The sequence below is a fragment of the Callithrix jacchus genome, chromosome 9 (genome assembly GCF_049354715.1).
Source record: "Callithrix jacchus isolate 240 chromosome 9, calJac240_pri, whole genome shotgun sequence".
NCBI lineage: Eukaryota > Metazoa > Chordata > Mammalia > Primates > Cebidae > Callithrix > Callithrix jacchus.
In genome coordinates, this window is record NC_133510.1 from 39,365,557 (window position 1) to 39,379,564 (window position 14,008).

Below are 14,008 nucleotides of genomic sequence, written 5' to 3' on the forward strand. Positions count from 1 at the left end.
GGGAATTCCCCTGCACATGCCCTCTTGCCTGCTGCCACGTAAGACGTGCCTTTGATCTTCCTTCACCTACTGCCATGACTGTGAGGCCTCCCCAGTGACCTGGAACTGTGAGTCCATTAAACCTCTTTTTCTTTATAAATTACCCAGTCTTGGGTATGTCTTTACTAGCAGCATGAGAACGAATGAATACAACAGTATTACAAGTAGGGGCTCTGCCCTCATGAATGAGATTAGTGCACTTACAAAAAAGGCTTGAGGGAGCCTGTTCGTTCCTTTTCACAAACTGGTGAGGCTGTCACAAGAAGGCGCCATCTGTGAAGCAGAAAGCAGGCCCCCACCAGACACTGAATCTACTGATGCCTTGATTTGGACTTCCCAGTCTCTAGAATTGTCAGTTACTCTTTCTTCTTAGGATCACATGACCAGAATTCTCCTAAGTCAGATAGGGTGGGTTATTGTTTTGCCTTAATTCTTGGCTTGCATCTTTTTAACTCTGACACTAATCTTTCTCTTGATTCACCTAAGACATTTATAACACAACTTTATTGTTCTACATTTCAGATCATTTTCTGGCAATGCTCCTCTGTCAAAGCATACAAATTTTGCAACATAAAGAAATATACATTTCTCGACTTCAATCAAATATGGTTTCCCCCATAATATATATGAAAACATATAAGAGGTGGGTTAGATTATTAAGTTGTGCAACTTATGTACTAATAACTTATGAAGTTTATGAATTATTATGTATAACATGCAAGAACATACATACCCCCTCCATCATCACAGAGTAAATCTTTTCATTGATGACCAGCACTGACTCCAATATTACCCAAGATCTATATTTAGTATGCATTTAGGTGCATCATGGTTCCTTATTCAGAGGATGAGATTGTATGGAAATGCCCTGTCCCATGTAGTTCAGCACAAGGAGACGCAGTGCAGTCCAGGAACAACGGATGAAATGCTTACAAACGACTATTCATTGCACATTAAAGAATGCCTACATCACATTTTTATAATTACAGAACTCTACTCTTTTTTTTTTTTTTTGAGACAGAGCCTCACTTCATCAACCAGGGTGGAGTGCAGTGACGTGATCTCGGCTCACTGCAACCTCTACCTCCTGGGTTCAAGTGATTCTTGTATCTCAGTCTCCTGAGTAGCTGGGACTACGGTGTGACTACCACGTCTGACTAATTTTTGTATTTTTAGTAGAGACAGGGTTTCACTGTGTTGGCCAGGCTTGTCTCAAACTCCTGACCTCAAGTGATTTCCCACCTCAGCCTCCTAAAGTGCTGGGATTACAGGCATTGAGCCACTGTGCCCAGCAACATTATATTCTATCATTTTTATTAAAGTAGCAGCAACCTGTAAAAGTTCCCAGTGGAAAACTGCATGATCTTACAGGGAGGATTCGCCAGAAAAGCTCCTACCTGCCTGTCTGCCAAGTAACCTTAAAAGCGAGCACAACTTGGTGAGTTTGACATGATTCAGGTCATGATTCACAGGCTGGGAAACTGTACTGCATTCCAGGCTCATTCAGGCTCGAGGACGCGCTTGCATGTGAATTAAACGCACAGGAGACTGACGCACAAAACCAGAATAGACATTTATTTTACAATCAGAATTGTGTAACTGCTGAAAGGTCAGAGAAGGACAGTGGGAAAATCACATTCTCTGCTCAAAGGCAGGCTCTCCAGCAAGCCAGATAACCTAGCGCCTGTTGCGGGGAATATGGAATCAGAAACGGTAACTAGATTTGCCTAATTCAAATGTAATTGCATCAGGCCCTGAAAACCTAGTGTGTCTGTCTCTATGACACAGGCCTGTCAGAAATGACCACGACGGAGACAGGCAGGGTGCCCACATCTACTCAGCACCTCGGTGAATATGGCCAGTATCTGCTTCTCAGATTCTTTTTTTTCTGCTTCCCTTTTTAAACAACCTCCCCTCTGATTATTGCAGTCTCTTTTTTTGTTTGTTTTCTTGGGAGACAAGGTCTCACTCTGTCACCCAGACTAGAGTGCAGACTGGTGTGATCATGGCTCACTGCAGCCTCAACCTCCCAGACTCAAGCGATCCTCCCACCTCAGCCTCCCAAACAGCTGGGACTGACCACAGGTGTGCACCACCACATCTGAATAATTTTTCTTATTTTTTGTAGAGATGAGGAGGGATCCCTGTATTGCCAAGGCTGCTCTCAAACTCCTGGGCTCAAGCAATCCTCCCGCCTCAGCCTCCCAAAATGCTGGGATTTTAGGTGTGCACCACAGCAGCTGGGCCACAGCAGTATAGCTGCAGATACGAATATTTCTCTTAAGAGTACTATACAGTTCAATCAGGCTGCCCTGGAGCCGTTCTGTCTCTTGAGTTTCCTCCTCTACTCTGACCTTTAAGTGTCTATTTTATTCCTTATTTTCAAGTTCACAGAAGACATTTCACTATCTATAACTGTATTTACTGCCCACATTAACTAAATCAATGTGTACTTATTCATGTTTCTAGAAAACCTGAAAAAGTTTTAAAATTATCAACCTAGAGGAGCCTCGAAGATGTTTTAAAAAATTTGAGTGAGCAGTGAGGTAAATGATGAATGATTTTATAATCACAGACCATTTAACCTTCAATAGCATAAAAATGCTTCTTACTAATCTTAACAAGAAGGAAATATAATGGTCTAATAATTAATCAAATATCCAAAATGATAGCTAAGGAAAAAACCCACCACCACCAGCTAACGGAGCCTTCAGTGAAAGACGGTTGTGGATTTGAAAATTCAGAATTCTGTGTTCTTGCTCCTGTGAGTCTCTCAATTTAGCTGCTTTCCAGACCTAATCTTACTTGCCCTGTCTGGTAGCACTGGTCTGTCTAGTTCTTGAAAGCTTCCCACAGCCCAGCACACTGGCGCATACATGTAATCCCAGCACTTTGGGAAGTTGAGGCAAGAGGATCACTTGAGTTTGAGATTAGCCTGGGCAACATAGGGAGGTCCCATCTCTACAAAAATTAAAACTAGCTGGGCATGGTGGCTCATACCTATGGTCTTAGCTGCTGGGGAGGCTGAGGTGGGAGGATCACCTGAGCCTGGAGAAGGTTGAGGCTGCAGTGAGCTATGATCACACTACTGCACTCCAGCCTGGGTGACAGAGCAAGACTGTCTTAAAAAAAAAAAAAAAAAAAAAAAGAGGAGGAGGAGGAGAAGGAAGAAGGTGGAAGGAGGGAGGAAGAAAAAAAGAGGGGGTAGAGAAGGAAGAAGAGGAAGGAAAAGGAGGAAGAGGAAGGAAGGAAGGAAGGAAGGAAGGAAGGAAGGAAGGAAGGAAGGAAGGAAGGAAGGAAGGAATGTTTTGCTCATCATTAGTGCTGGATCCACACCTGTTTTGCTCATCATTAGCACCGGATTCACACCTGTTTTGCTCATCATTAGCACCGGATCCACACCTGTTTTGCTCAGCAAGCGGGCTGGATCCACACCTGTTTTGCTCAGCATGAGGGCTGGATCCACACCTGTTTTGCTCATCATTAGCGCCGGATCCACACCTGTTTTGCTCATCATTAGCACCGGATCCACACCTGTTTTGCTCATCATTGGCGCCGGATCCACACCTGTTTTGCTCAGCATGAGGGCTCGATCCGCACCTGTTTTGCTCATCATTAGCGCCGGATCCACACCTGTTTTGCTCATCATTAGCGCCGGATCCACACCTGTTTTGCTCAGCAAGCGGGCTGGATCCACACCTGTTTTGCTCAGCATGAGGGCTCGATCCACACCTGTTTTGCTCATCATTGGCGCCGGATCCACACCTGTTTTGCTCGTTTTGCTCATCATTAGCGCCGGATCCACACCTGTTTTGCTCAGCAAGAGGGCTGGATCCACACCTGTTTTGCTCAGCATGAGGGCTCGATCCGCACCTGTTTTGCTCATCATTAGCGCCGGATCCACACCTGTTTTGCTCAGCAAGAGGGCTGGATCCACACCTGTTTTGCTCAGCATGAGGGCTGGATCCGCACCTGTTTTGCTCAGCATGAGGGCTGGATCCGCACCTGTTTTGCTCAGCATGAGGGCTGGATCCGCACCTGTTTTGCTCATCATTAGCGCCGGATCCGCACCTGTTTTGCTCAGCGTGAGGGCCGGATCCGCACCTGTTTTGCTCAGCGTGAGGGCCGGATCCGCACCTGTTTTGCTCAGCGTGAGGGCCGGATCCGCACCTGTTTTGCTCAACGTGAGGGCCGGATCCGCACCTGTTTTGCTCAGCGTGAGGGCCGGATCCGCACCTGTTTTGCTCAACGTGAGGGCCGGATCCGCACCTGTTTTGCTCAACGTGAGGGCCGGATCCGCACCTGTTTTGCTCAGCGTGAGGGCCGGATCCGCACCTGTTTTGCTCAGCGTGAGGGCCGGATCCGCACCTGTTGTGCTCAGCGTGAGGGCCGGATCCACACCTGTTTTGCTCAGCGTGAGGGCCGGATCCGCACCTGTTTTGCTCATCATTAGCGCTGGATCCGCACCTGTTTTGCTCATCATTAGCGCTGGATCCGCACCTGTTTTGCTCATCATTAGCGCTGGATCCGCACCTGTTTTGCTCATCATTAGCGCTGGATCCGCACCTGTTTTGCTCAACACTGCATGACCAGCATCTAGTACAATGCCTCGCATATAGTAGGTGCTCAGTGAACATTTGCTTCCAATTCCCTATGACCAAAGCTGACAAGTCAGACTGGATAAAGACAAATGTTACATAAATTATATATGTACAAGAATAAGGGTTTCTATAAATATACGGTCATGATCGACAAATATACAGAAAATATAAGTCTGCTGTCTTCTGGTACTTTGTCCTTTTCCTTAAAATCCTGCATTTATAGAAATAATATTCACTCCAGCCTTAAAATGAACAAAAAAAACTTCCTCTCCCTAACCCCTTGACTGATCATCAAATTCTATCAACTTAGTCCTCTAAAATTCCGCTCAAAAATTGCTATCTCTGTGTAAAGTTACTGGTTCGCTATGTTCCAAATGCATTCTGCCTATTATCATGTAAAATAACAACATAATTATTTTAGTGTCTCCTTCCTTCCTTCTTCCAAGTCCAGGAGCTACTTAAAGATTCTGAGGATCTCCTATGCAATAACTGGGCTGAACATAGTACATGGTAATGAATTGACAGTCAATACTCCACAAGTCAAAAAAAAAAGAAACAGCATTTGGGAACATGAACATAGGATTTCAACAGCCACAGTGAATTCTTTCATCCTTCCTACTGTGACCTCTCTGTGGCCTTTTCCGCTATCGTGTTTTGTCACATCCACATCATCATCTCATGTCAGAGAGCCTTCCTCATGACTTCAGTGATGTACGGCTGTGGGCACTGAATGGATGTACTTAACATTATGGCTCTTTTACTTCTTTTTTCGTCCTTTATTCTGTCCCTTGTCAGAAGCAAAGACCACAGCATGGAGAAGTCTAACACAAAGTGCTAAAATATGCCAAGATCAGATATGCGTGGGGTGCTGATTAAGATACTGACACAAATTAAAGAATGTTGCTTTCAAGACACTCAGGTCTCTCTCTATGCCTAAGTATATTATTCAACCATAAGAAAAGAACCAACTCTTTCTAAGATAAGGGACAACCGCACCTGCCCCCGCCCATACTAATGCCACTGGTTTCTGTCCATCAAAGCAAATGAGTGACTTTGTATTTGAATAGAAAAGAGGGGCACTCTGAGCTCTGAGGTGACAGATAATGCACTGATCAGTCACTCTCCAGTGGGGGTATCAGAAAAGTGAGGAAGAGAAAGTGATTCTGAGTAGTTTGGATTAATATTTGAACCTTAATCTTTATGAAAGAAACAGGAACTTAACTTGCTATATAAAAGGTTTCAGTAGATAATGGATTTTTTGACATTGTTATGCAAGTAGATAGAATATTAACCTGCCTGGATTAATGAAAGCAATTACTAAGTGCTGTTACTGTAAGTGGAACCGTTTTACTGTATCAGATTTCCTGGTGATTCTTCATGTAGACCAAATGATGCCAGGGGCTATTTGACAAAACATTTTGTAGCTAAGAAGGTGTATTTTGCTGGTTTAAGCCATAATCTTTGACATTCGTACCCACTGTGGATTTATACCTCTTGTACATTCATTACAATTTAAGCAAAGACATTTCTCAGGAGGAGAAAAGCAGAAATCTTAGATTTTATTAGCAAAAAAGGCACTGTCCCCACTGTCCTATTGTGATATCCTAATATTCACCTTGGAAAGAATAATTTAAGAACTCGAGCCTCTATATATGCAGCTCAACTACTGTAGCTTCAAAGATGGTCACAATAATGTATATACATTTAAGGTAACGAAGGGTTAAACAACTAATTATGAAAAACAATTTATTTCTCCCCTACATAGGAAAAAATTTATTAAAGACACAAAAATACATAACAAAGAGAAAATTAATATATTCAATTACATTAAGCACATTAAATTGAGAATTTTATCAAAGGACACCATAAAAACAGTCAACTACATAGATGAAAATATTTGCAACACATACAAATAATAAAGGACTAGGGGCCAGAATATATATTATGCAAAGAGCTCCTACAGATCATTTTAAAAAGACAGATAATATTTGAAAGGGCTAAAGACTTAAACAGAAACTTATGAAATCATAAGTTAAGAAACTGAAATAAAAATATGAAAAATTGCTCAACCTTATTAGTAACTAGGGACATGCAAATTATAACTACTATAGGTATAACTACCATTATACATCCACCAGTTCAGTCAAACTTTAAAATCTGACAATATCTAATGATGGTGAGGATAGAGAATTCTCATACACTGCTGGAAGGTAAATAAATTGGGACGATCACTTTGGAAAATACAGTAAGGTTTAAGACAGGCAATTCTACACCACTGTGATCACGTTCATAGAAGTTCATGAACATGTTCACCAGGCTGCATGTACAACAGGTGCATAGCAACACTGTTCATAATAGCCCAAACAATGAAAGCAAGTCAAAACCCATCAACCAAAAACAGATAAACTGTGGTACAATCACACAATGGGATACTACACCACAACAAAATCAAATAACCAGCATTGTGTACAACTTGGAAAATCTCGCACACAAAACAAATGTTAAATAAAAGAAATAAAGCATGAAATAATATAGACAATATTATTCCATTCATGTAAAGTTCAAAAAACAGACAAAAACTAAATTATGTGTGATAAAAGTATTTAAAAAATCAAGTAAATTATTATGACAAGTTTTGGACAATGCTGTCTGGGACAGAGAAAGCTACGACGGAGGAGGGCACAAATGGAGACTGTGGTGCTGATGATATCCTATTTCCTTCATCTGGGTGCTGGCTACATGAATAGCAGCTTTATATTATTAAACTGTACATTCATGTTTGCGTACTTTTTCTGTATATATGGTATTTCTACACAAGATGTTCTTCAGAAAGGTTACACAGAATATAAGGCTAGATGGTCTGATAAAAGAATGACAGAAGATAGACAAAGGCAAACAAAAAATATAATGAGGAGGTAATAAGTGCTATGAAGAAAAGAAAAGCAGGATAGGAGAACAGGTTGAGTAGAGAGGACTATTAACAGGTTGTAGCATCAGTGTCTCCATAGTTAGGCCTTGTGGAGGGCCATTGTGAACACAGCAAAGGCAATGCAAATTGAAGGCACAATGAAGTTCAAATTGTGCTGCATGCAGGTTTCATAAAGTCCACAAGACATGATGGCTCCAACACCAAAAGCCCCGGACAAAGATGTGGCAACATCAGACAGATGCTGTCAAATTATGTCTAGTGTTAACAATTAAAGAAAAGAAATTAAGAAAGGCTGTCTATATTTTGAGTGCTTCATGAGAGAATAATCTTAATGCTGAAAAATTTTTTAAGGCTTAGAAAAACTAATGAAGCTCTCAAATATGGTGTGATTTTCTTTTTTTTTTGAAATGGAGTCTCGCTCTGTCGCCCAGGCTGCAGTACAGTGGTATGATCTCAGCTCACTGCAACCTTTGCCTCCCAAGTTTAAGTGATTCTCCTGCCTCAGCCTCCTGAGTAGCTGGAACTACAGGCGCCCGCCACCATGCCCTGCTAATTTTTGTATTTTGTAGTAGAGACGGGGTTTTGCCATGTTGGCCAGACTGGTCTTAAACTCCTGACCTCAGGTGATCCACCCACCATGGCCTCCCAAAGTGCTGGGATCTAGATACAGATTAGATAGATAGACAGACAGACAGACAGAATCATTTTTTCTTTTCTTTTCTTTTTTTTTTTTTTTGAGACAGAGTCTCACTCTTTTGCCTAGGCTAGAAGTGCAGTAGCACAATCTCAGCTCACGGCAACCTCCACCTCCCAGGTTCAAGCAATTCTGCCTCAGCCTTCTGAGTAGTTGGGATTATAGGTGCCTGCCACCATGCCTGGCTCATTTTTGTATTTTTAGACGAGATGGGGTTTCACCATGTTGGCCTGGCTGGTCTCAAACTCCTGACCTCAAGTGATCCGCCTGCCTTGGCCTCCCAAAGTGCTTGACTTACAGGCATGAGTCACCATGCCTGGCCATAAATATAATTTTATGTTGACATACTTCAACAGAGTTTCAACCAATCCTTCTTTTCCCTCCCTAATTTTTCCTTCCTATTTGAAAGGAATCCATTATCTCCTCTTTTGTTCAGCAAAATGTAAAAACACTGACAAGATTTATACCTTTTATCTAAAAAATAGACTATGATTGAGCCCATACATCTGATAAACTTCTGTTCATCACCTATTTAACTGTGTGCTAGGCTCTGGGGAGACACAAAAACAAATGAAACAAGAATCACCAAGACTCAAGAAGCTTACAACAAATGGGGAACAAAAAGGCTAGGAAACCACTGGCTTCAGGATATTGTGGTAGGTGCTATTCAAAAAGGGTGTCCAGGCGGGGCACAGTGGCTCACGCCTATAATCCCAGCACGTTGGAAGCTGAAGCGGATGGATCATTTGAGGTTAGGAGCTCGAGACCAGCCTGGCCAACATGGTGAAACCCCACCTCTACTAAAAATACAAAAATTAGCCAGGTATGGTGGTGGGCGCTTGTAGTCCCAGCTTCTCAGGAGGCTGAGACAGGAGAATCACTTGAACCCAGGAGGCGGAGAGTGCAGTGAGCCAAGACTGTACCACTGTACTCCAGCCTGGGCAACAGAGCAAGGCTCCATCTAAAAAAAATAAAAATAAGAAGTGTGTCCAAAAGAAGGGCCTCTAAATCAGATTTCTCATGGGGCATTAGAAATACAGAATTTTGGTTTTGCCATATTTTCCATACAATCTTAGCTTAATAACAAAAACACAAATTAGTCACAGGCAGACATCAGAACAAAAAAAAAAATCAGAAATATAAATTTTGAATAAGCCATAAACCAGATAACAAGCCCTTGAATAATTCCATTTTCTTAACTTTAAGTTGATATCTGGTAAGACAGGAGTGCAACATCGAAACGCTGTCTTGTTTGAATTATAAATCTCCACTTTAAAGGGGCAGATGGAGAGCCTTATGTTCACACAAAGCAAGCCAAGGGCTCAGAAAAGGTAACCGCTCAGCCAAAGGGAAAGATGCAAAATAGAAAACATGGTTCTGGACCTGTATGGCCTCGAAGGGTTAACAGATGCCTGACTTTGTGAGAATTTTACAGAATTGCGAACAAGTGCAAAGTCCTCCAATGTGCTTTCCTTTCTGGGTCATGCAAACATGTACGTTCTACAGAAGATTTCAAGTACACCAAAAAACTCTTGAGTTTCCAATCATGGAATTTAAGTCACCACATTTCCTCTGATGGTTGATGGTCTTTTTTTCTTAGCTCTGATTCCTTAAATGTCAAAACTACACACACGATGTATGTAATAGGAACGCTGTGAAAATGAGGAGATGCAAGTAACATTTTATTCACCTGAAGAAACTAAAACCAGTGCTTTTTGTCTGCAGACACAGTTACTATAAACATAGAATCAAATACAGTGTGCATAGAGAAAAAAAGATTCTCTCACACTATGGCACTTCCTTCAATGGAGGCTTTCATATACCTTTTGTCAGGAAGGCAAAGGACACACATCCCGAAAACAATCTGAACGACATTTTAAATGGTTACACGATGTGAAAAATATTTTTTCAAACATATTAATAATTTAAAATATTTAAGCAGGGTGACATGGCTCACGCCTGTAATCCCAACACTGGGAGGCCGAGGCAGGCAGATCACCTGAGGTCAGGAGTTCAAGTCCAGCCTGACCAACATGGCAAAACCCTGTCTTTACTAAAAATACAAAAATTAGCCAGCGTGGTGGTGGATGCCTGTAATCCCAACTGCTTGAGAGGCTGAGGCAGGAGAATCACTTGAACCAGGGAGGTGGAGGTTGCAGTGAGCTGAGATCATGCCATTGCACTCCAGTCAGGGCAAAAGAGTAAGACTCTGTCTCAAAAAAAAAATAAATTTTTTAATGTTTAAGTAGTAAAGCACGCTACACTATTTTACGTTACTTGACACATTCAGTAAGCAAGGACATTTTTTAAAAGAAAGCAGTTGGCCAGGTGCTGTGGCTCATGCCTGTAATCCCAGCATTTTGGGAGGTTGACACGGGTGGATCACCTAAGGTCATGAGTTTGAGACCAGCCTGGGCAACATGGTGAAACCCTGCCTATACTAAAAATACAAAAATTAGCAGGGCGTGGTGGCGCACACCTGTAATCCCAGCTACTGAGGAGGCTGAGGCAGGAGAATCGCTTGAATCCAGGAGGCGGAGGTTGCAGTGTGCTGAGATCACACCACTGTACTCCAGCCTGGACAACAAGAGCAAAACTCCATCTCAAAATAAATAAATAAGTAAAAAGAAAAGAAAAAAGAAGGCAGTAGACTTCTGTTTCTTGTGTGCACAAGCCAGTAATACTTGAGATTACAAGTAAATTCCAGGATTTCTCATAATTTACATTCCTGATCACATGTTTCTCCTATGAACACATCCTCAGAGCAACAGCAGACTTCCAAAGGTCAGGTCTGGGAAGATATCCAACAAAAAATGAAAACACTATGAAATACTTCTTGGAAAACCGGGGACTATTTTGACTTGATTTACCAGATTTCATGATGAAATTACGCATCTTACCAACGGGATAATAATACTTCTACTCTCATATTAATTATCTATAACTTATGTCATCATTCTCAGAGTTACATTGAACCCAGCCTTGTAGTCAGAATCAAGATCTTGAAATCAGTTATGAGTTTACATAAAAAAGTAAAATTGACCAGGTGTGGTGGCTCACCCTGTAATCCCAACACTTTGGAAGGCTGAGACAGGCGGATCACCTGAGGTCAGGAGTTTGAGACCAGCCTAACCAACATGGAGAAATCCCATCTTGACTAAAAACACAAAACAAAATTAGCCAGGCGTGGTGGTGCATGCCTATAATCACAGCTACTCGGGAGGCTGAGGCAGGAGAATCGCTTGAACCTAGGAGGCAAAGGTTGAAGTGAGCCAAGATTGCGCCATTGCACTTCAGCCTGGGCGACAGGAGTGAAACTCCATCTCAAGAAAAAAAAAAACAAGAAGTAAAATCATCATATCACAAAAATATTTGCTGATAAATTCCCCCCTTGTGACTCCTATCTTAGCCTTTTCCTAGAACCTATTCTTTCTCGCTGAATTATTCAGTCAAATAGACTAGAGGCGAGAATGCTCATGGAAAAGTAGAGGCAAAGCAGAATAATGGTTTAGAGGTTACAATAGGGAAAGAAAGAAGAATACACCACTCTCTCTCTCTCTCTGGATTCTTAGATTTATGGGGTGTGGGAGAAAATAAGCATATCTTCCTCACAAGACTTTGGGGAGGACAAATAAACCAAGGTTAAAGAGATGGAAAGAACATTCCAGGAAGAGATTAAGATGCAGGGAGGTACGCTTACGATGGAGAAGGGTACCAGACAGATAAGCAGACCATCTGGAGGACAGAAGGATGAGAAAAGAAGGAAACAGATGTGCAGAGGGAAGTTTAGCTGGAGGGGTAACACAAGCATCTCTAAAGGAGAGAATGAAAAAAAAGAAGACTACCCAGGTGCAGTGGTGCACACCTATAGTCCCATCTACTCAAAAGGCTGAGGCAGGAGGCTTTCTTAAGCCCAGGGGTTGAGTCTAATCTGGGTAACATAGCGAGACATCTGTCTCACAAAAAAAAAAAAAGAAAAGAAAAGAAAAAAAACGTTTTTGGCTGGGCATGGCTTATGCCTGTAATCCCAGCATTTTGGGAGGCCGAGGCAGGCAGATCACTTGAACTCAGGAGTTTGAGACCAACCTGGGCAACATAATGAAACCCCATCCCTAAAAAAAAATACAAAAATTAGCCAGGTGTGGTGGTGCACACCTATAGTTCCAGCTACTCAGGAGGCTGAGGTGGGAGGATCACCTGACCCTGGGGAGGTCAAAGCTGCAGTGAGTTATGATCACACCACTGCACTCCAGCCTGGGCAACAGAGTGAGACCCTGTCTCAAAAACAAACAAACAAAGTTTTAAGGATATTCAAATCCAGTTATAACAGTCTTATTTATAGCCTTTCTTTTATTAGACCATAGTAAGATGCTTATACAAATATTGTATTTTTTTGTTTTATTTTAATTCACAATAATTGTATATATTATAGGGTATAAAGTAATGTTCTAATATGTGTATACATTATGGAATGATTAAATTAAGCCAATTAACATGTGCTACCTTCCATACTTTATATGTGGTGGGAACATTAAAAATCTACTCTCTTAGCGATTTTGAAATATACATTATATTATTTAGTGTAGTCATGTGCTGTGCAATAGATCTCAAAAACTTATTCTTCCTGTCTAATTAAAACTTTGTGCCCTTTGACCAACATAAAAATATGGAATGCGGCTGTGCGCAGTGGCTCACGCCCTAATCCCAGCACTTTGGGATGCTAAGGCAGGTGGATTACAAGGTCGGGAGATTGAGACCATCCTGGTCAACATGGTGAAACCCCATCTCTACTAAAAATACAAAAATTAGCTGGCTGTGGTAGAGCACGCCTGTAGTACTGGCTACTCAGGAGACTAAGACAGGAGAATCACTTGAACCCGGCAGGCGGAGGCTGCAGTGAGCCAAGATCGCACCATGCACTCGTTTGTGTGACAGAGAGAGACTCAGTCTAAAAACACACAAAAACAATACGGAATGCTTCAGGTATTTATGTAGTCATCCTTACACAGGGGCCAGGCTAAACTTGTCTGTAACATTCCAGTTTAGTATATGTGCTGCCCAAGTAAGAACTAGATGTTGTATTCTTGACATTTAGGCATTTTCCAAAATATTACATTTTTATAAAATTTATCTGCCATGGAAAAATATCCACCTTTGCCAGAGCAAAGAAAGCCAGTGAAAGAAGTAATTCTTTGGGAGTATAATTATAAGCATTTAGCATTGTTTTGAACATGAGAAAAAGGAAAGCTTTCATCTAATAGACTTTCATAATCTCGAGAAATAATTCGTAGGCCATTTATTTTCAGGGAAACGTGGTGCTTCTTGGAAGAAGCCCAGAGGATCCTGCTGTTAAATCAAGACCCATGCAGGAAAAAAAAATTATCCACTCCACAATAACATGGCAGGTAACACAAAGGCAGTGGGACTTCTCCAGCAGGGAGAGGCCTCCTCAATACAGGAACTCCTGCCGGCTGACTTAATTACAGCACAGTAAGGAAATCCACTACAAAGGCAGGAGCCGCTGAGCAGAGAGCTGCTGAGATCCACCCTAGGTAGACGGACAGATGGCTGTGCTGCTTCTCGGCTGGTATAAGACCTTCTAGAAAACTCTGAAAACTGAAACATGCCAACAAGTTTTCTGCTGCCAGTATTTTTTAAAAACTCTGTGCCCAGGCCAGGAGCGGTGGCTCACGCCTGTAATCCCAGCACTTTGGGAGGCAGAGGCAGGCAGATCATGCGGTCAGG

The 14,008-nt window shown here is 42.0% G+C and overlaps 1 protein-coding gene and 1 non-coding gene across 7 annotated transcripts in view; both read right to left on the minus strand.

Annotated features, from left to right (window-relative positions):
- The window catches only part of BICD1 (BICD cargo adaptor 1), a 305,969-nt gene that overhangs the window by 260,296 nt on the left and 31,665 nt on the right, over positions 1 to 14,008 (minus strand). The gene's annotated exons all lie outside the window — the stretch shown is intronic.
- On the minus strand, positions 13,227 to 13,333 carry LOC118144641 (U6 spliceosomal RNA). Its single transcript, XR_004729399.1, has one exon. It is a non-coding gene; the product is annotated as a U6 spliceosomal RNA (small nuclear RNA).